This window comes from Merops nubicus, unplaced genomic scaffold (assembly GCF_000691845.1).
Source record: "Merops nubicus isolate BGI_N331 unplaced genomic scaffold, ASM69184v1 scaffold18857, whole genome shotgun sequence".
NCBI lineage: Eukaryota > Metazoa > Chordata > Aves > Coraciiformes > Meropidae > Merops > Merops nubicus.
In genome coordinates, this window is record NW_008618552.1 from 6,634 (window position 1) to 11,544 (window position 4,911).

Consider the following 4,911-nt stretch of genomic DNA (forward strand, 5'->3'; position numbering starts at 1 on the left):
CTGAGCACTCTGCAGCCACTCACAGCCCAGCGTGGACACTGCAGGGGGTGGCTGTGACCCGAGGGCAGGGCCCATGCCCTGGAGCACCCAGCTGAGGGACGTGGAGCCCCAGCTGGGGCTGTGTTTCACCAGAGGGTGCCCAGAGCTGCCCAAGGGCTGCCGAGCCTCCCACCACCCCGGCAGAGCAGCCCCAGGGCTCTCAGCCTGTCCTGGCACAGAGATGCTCCAGCCCCTCATCCTCCTCCTAGCCCTGCACTGAAGAGCAAACTGCCACACGCTGTTTTGGTACAAAAGCACCTGGAATGGTGCCACTGGTGCTGCCCCCCCGGGTCCTGCACCCCTGCTCCAGGCAGGAGGGGCACAGACAGAGGTCTGCAGGACACACAGGCACAAGATGCTGGTGTTCCAGCTCCTCGGGTGTGTCTCCTGGGGCAGAGGGGTGATAAGCCTGGCAGAGAGCTGCAAATCGCTCTTTATTCTCGAGGAGTAAGTACTTGGGCAGATAAAAAGATGGAGGGATGTTTCTAATCAGACTTACAAGATAATGCAGGATAATTGTTACCAGCGAGTCGAGACCGCAGGAAGAAAGATAAAAGGGAATCCTGCCAAGGGGAACTTGAGAAAATCTTTTACTACTAGACAAAATGCAAATAACCGAAAGCAAGTGTAAAATAGCAGAGACAAAAACTCTGCCCTCACTGAGATGTTTTAATTTTTAAAACATGAGATGCTAAGAGACTGGAACCAGCATTGCTTAGTTTTAAGAGAGGAGCAGTTGTTACGGGGTGCTCAAAGCCCAGCAGGTCCACTTCCTGAGATCTCAACACAGAAAACGCAATAAAACCCTGATGACAACCTTCTGAGCAGCAGAAGGGATGTTTTTTCCCCACACCTATGAAAGGAGACATCTAGTGAAACAGGCTGTCCTCCACCCACCAGCTCAGCTGGACGTGGCCCTGGCTGAGCCATCTCCCTTGGGAGCTGGACCTGACTTCAAAGCTGTCCCCACGGCGAGCGGCGGTCACGGCTTCACCCCAGCCACCCCCCAAGTCCCCCCTCTGAGCCACACGACACCCCTTCTGGATGGCAAACCACCCCCTTGGAGCAGAGCTCCTGAGGGAGGCTGGAGGCTGTGGGGGTGCAGTCACAGGCACCACGTCTCGCCCCGGGTCCCCCCTTCTCCTGCCACCCCCCAGGCTCCACCCGAGAGCTGTGCAGGCAGGCAGATCAACCGACCTGGAGATGGCAAGCCTCCCACCCTGCTCCTGCCCTGGGGCACCCCACCTCCTCTCCTGGACCACCTCCATCACGGAGCTACAGCCTCCAGCTGGGTGGTCCAGCCTGAAGGTCCTGGCTACCTTGAATATTTGGCCTGACTTCTTGAAGACTACATCTTGTTTTACCATGTCGAGAAGCAAAGATGGTAATAATCGAGAGCTAATGATGTGGAGGATTTTTAAACTCAAATGTTGAATTCAGATGCCGAAAAAAGATGTGAAAAAGTCACCATGGCTTTACTGTGGACATACTGATAGGAAGTTTTTATACTTTTAACATCAGTTCAAATAAAAAATTATTTCACAGAATTGTCCATTCTGACTGACTTCAAGCCCGTTTTCCTCTCTCTCTGGTGGGAGGAAGGTAGCCCAAGATGCTATGAAGGATCCCAAGGCTCTAAAAAAACTGACACTTTCTAAGTAGGCCTACACAAACCACCACCTTGCAACAGGCAAATGATCCTTGAGGTCCCTTCCAACCTAAGAGTTATCATTCTACCATGTGGAGCCTTCCCACAGGATGTTCTCCTGGGCATTTTACTTCTCCAATTTCAATCTCTCACAAGAAGACTCAGGGAGCCCCATTGCTTCGTTATCCACACACAAGGTATTTTCTGAGACACAGATACCACCTACCAGGCTACACACACCTTTGTGTGTGTACATACCAACACATCTATAGCAAAACATCAAGACCAACCCACACTCAACATTTGCACGAGCAGAGGGCCAGTTTCTGGCAGCACTGTGGTTTCCACCACGCCACCACATCTCCCCTACCCACAGGATGCTCCATCCTGCATGGGTACCACAAACACAGCAAACTCCAAGGCTCAGGTGTCCCCTGAAGTGGGCTGGCCGTTCACTTTACTCATAAACTTCACTTCCCTTTTCTCCTTCAAACATGACCAGGGCTTCCCAGGACCTCCCGGAGCGTCGCCACGCTGTGGAGCACGGCTGCCACCCACCACCTGCCAGGGGATGGCACCTAGTGAATACAGCCCCTCCCACACACCACTCTGGGCACCAAAGGCCTGGGGTGTGGGCAGGTCCTGGCACTGCTGGGGACGCAGAAGATGCCACCTTTCCTGCCACCCCCCCACCCTGCAGCCAGCGGTGCCGCCGGTTTGGCTGTTCTACAAACAACAGCTCTGCCCCGGGGTGGAGAGAAGATAGGGATCATCCCCCCAGCCTGGGAATGGAGAGTGTAAATAATACTTATCTTTAGAGTATCCAACCCACTTTGAAGTTCTGTGAATATATTATTTATTTCCATCTCTTTAAACAGCCCCCTACTGTCACGCTCAGCAGACTGGGGTGGAAACAAGCACCCCGACAAGAAGGAATACTCTCAGAATTCCCATGGGAAGCATCAGCAAGGCTCTGAGGCTGATGGGCAAAGCCCTGCCTGAACTTCCCCTCTGCTACCACCACCTCGGGCACACAGGTACCCCAGATACACGGGGAAACTCATGAAATAATTCAGCCAGTTGGAAAACCATGAGATTCATGGCACCACAGAATCATTTAGGTTGGAAAAGACCTTTAAGTGCATTGTGTGCAACCATTAACCTGACTCTACCAAGTCCACTGCTAAATTATGTCCCTAAGCACTGAAGCCCCAGCCCTAGGTGGTTTTTTTTTTCCTATTCAGGTGAAAAAGGCTTCTGGGAGATAAATAAATACCAGTACAGAGAAGGCTGATCACAGAGGCAGGGATCAAAATAATTCTGCAGCCCTTCCAGGTCTTTTTGGAAACACATATGAAGCTGATGGGACAGCAGGAAAACCTGGACCCTCTGCTGCTCCAGATGTGGATGTGACTTGTGACAGCAGAGGGGCCAGTAGCCACTGGTAAGGCCAGGGCCAGGCTCTCTTCCCCCTTTTACACAGAGCAATCACAGATTTCTCTGTAGAAGGAGAGTCTGCCCAGCTCCCTGTTGAAAATATAGAAATCACCCCCCCAGAAGCAAAGTCCTGCTCTCCAAACGTGCCTTCCCATCCACGGCCACGGGTCCAGGAGGACAGGGGGTCCAGAAGGAAGAGAGAACCACGAGGAACAGGGAGCCAGGAGGAATGATGGACCAGGAGAAACGGAGTCCAGGAGCAAAAAGGAAGCCAAGAGGAATGAGGGGGACTTGAGGAAAAAGAAGGCAGAAGGAATGAGAAGGCCACAAGCAACAGGGACCCAGGAGAAGATGGGGGAAGGAGAAAAGAGGGTCCAGGAGGAAGAGGGGGCCAGGACACCAGCTCCCCTGCAGCACCACCTCTGTGTGCTGCAGCACATGTGGGGTCACTGCCACGCTGGACGGAGCAGAAGATGCTCAGTTCAGTGAACGTGAAGAGGAGATGTGTCTGTGTGGAGACCAGCCCCTCAGTGCCATGGAGAGCTGCTCTGGGGCCTCTGAGCAACACCCTCCCCAGGAAACCCACCTGCCAGCCCCAAAACGCTGCGTTTCCCTCAGGATCACCTCGGATCCTCTCCCTGCAGCACCTGCACGACGACGGAACCTTTCTGAACTGACCTGCCCCAGGAGTGGGTCCTGAGGAATCAGTCATGCCAATGTTTCTTTTACTGCTCACAGATGGCATTTGAGGAGCAGACCCAAGCTGTAAGAAATGGGGGAAGGTTTCCCCTGTGACATTCCACTCCTCTCCTTACAGTTAACCCCTCCTGTGCCCACACACACCACAAACACTCTGAACAGAAAGGAAAAACTACCACCTGTAGTAGTAGCTCTGAGCTATGGTTAGGAAGAGATTATTCCCACCCTGCCAATGTCCCAAGCAAACTCAACAACCAACCTGTTTGTCCTTCCAGAGCCTGAAGCCCTGGTGTCACCCTAGTGGATACACAAACCCGGGCAGTGAGAGGAGCTGTGAGGTGATGCATGTTAACATGTGTTCAATGCTGGCCACATTTACAAGGCTGACAGAAAGCAGATTTGTGCAAAGCCCTTATAAACCTCTACTAGTATATTAAAAAGGGACCGGCGCAGGGCACCCTGACACCAACGGGCTCTCACTGTATGTGTGTATCATTGCTCCAAATTATTCACTCTTATTTAACTGCACCAAGGTCTTTCATCTCCATGCTATACAATAATAGTTTCCATATGACCGGTGGCTCAGCTATAAATAAGATCAAAAGCAAAAGAAAGGGTTTAATAAAAAAAAAAAGGAAGACATTAAGAGTGGTGTTAAATCAGGAAAAAAAGCAAAGTTCCCATTTTTTTTTTTCAGGGGGAGAGCAGCCCACCCCCTGCCCCCAGAGCCCCAGCTCAGCCCCGGGTCTCCCCACCCCACTGGCTGGGCAGGGTTACCATGAGGGGCAGCAAGAGGCTGTGACCTGTGCTGGGAAGGACTGGGCTGCCGTGGCCATCCCAGGGGAGTCACTGAAATAATCCCTGTGATCTCCTTCCCACAGAGAGGATTACTCAGTTCAGTATTGGCTGAAGCTGGAGATATCGAGGCTCTGAATTAGGATTAAGAATATTAACTCTTCTTCAGCACACGGCCAGGGAGGGAGGGGAGAAGCCACGCTGCAAACAAGCCCACAAGCCTGGATGCTTTATTTTGGTACCCAGTTCCAGATGATGAGGGTTCATGGCTGACCCACAGCATCCCAGCATGG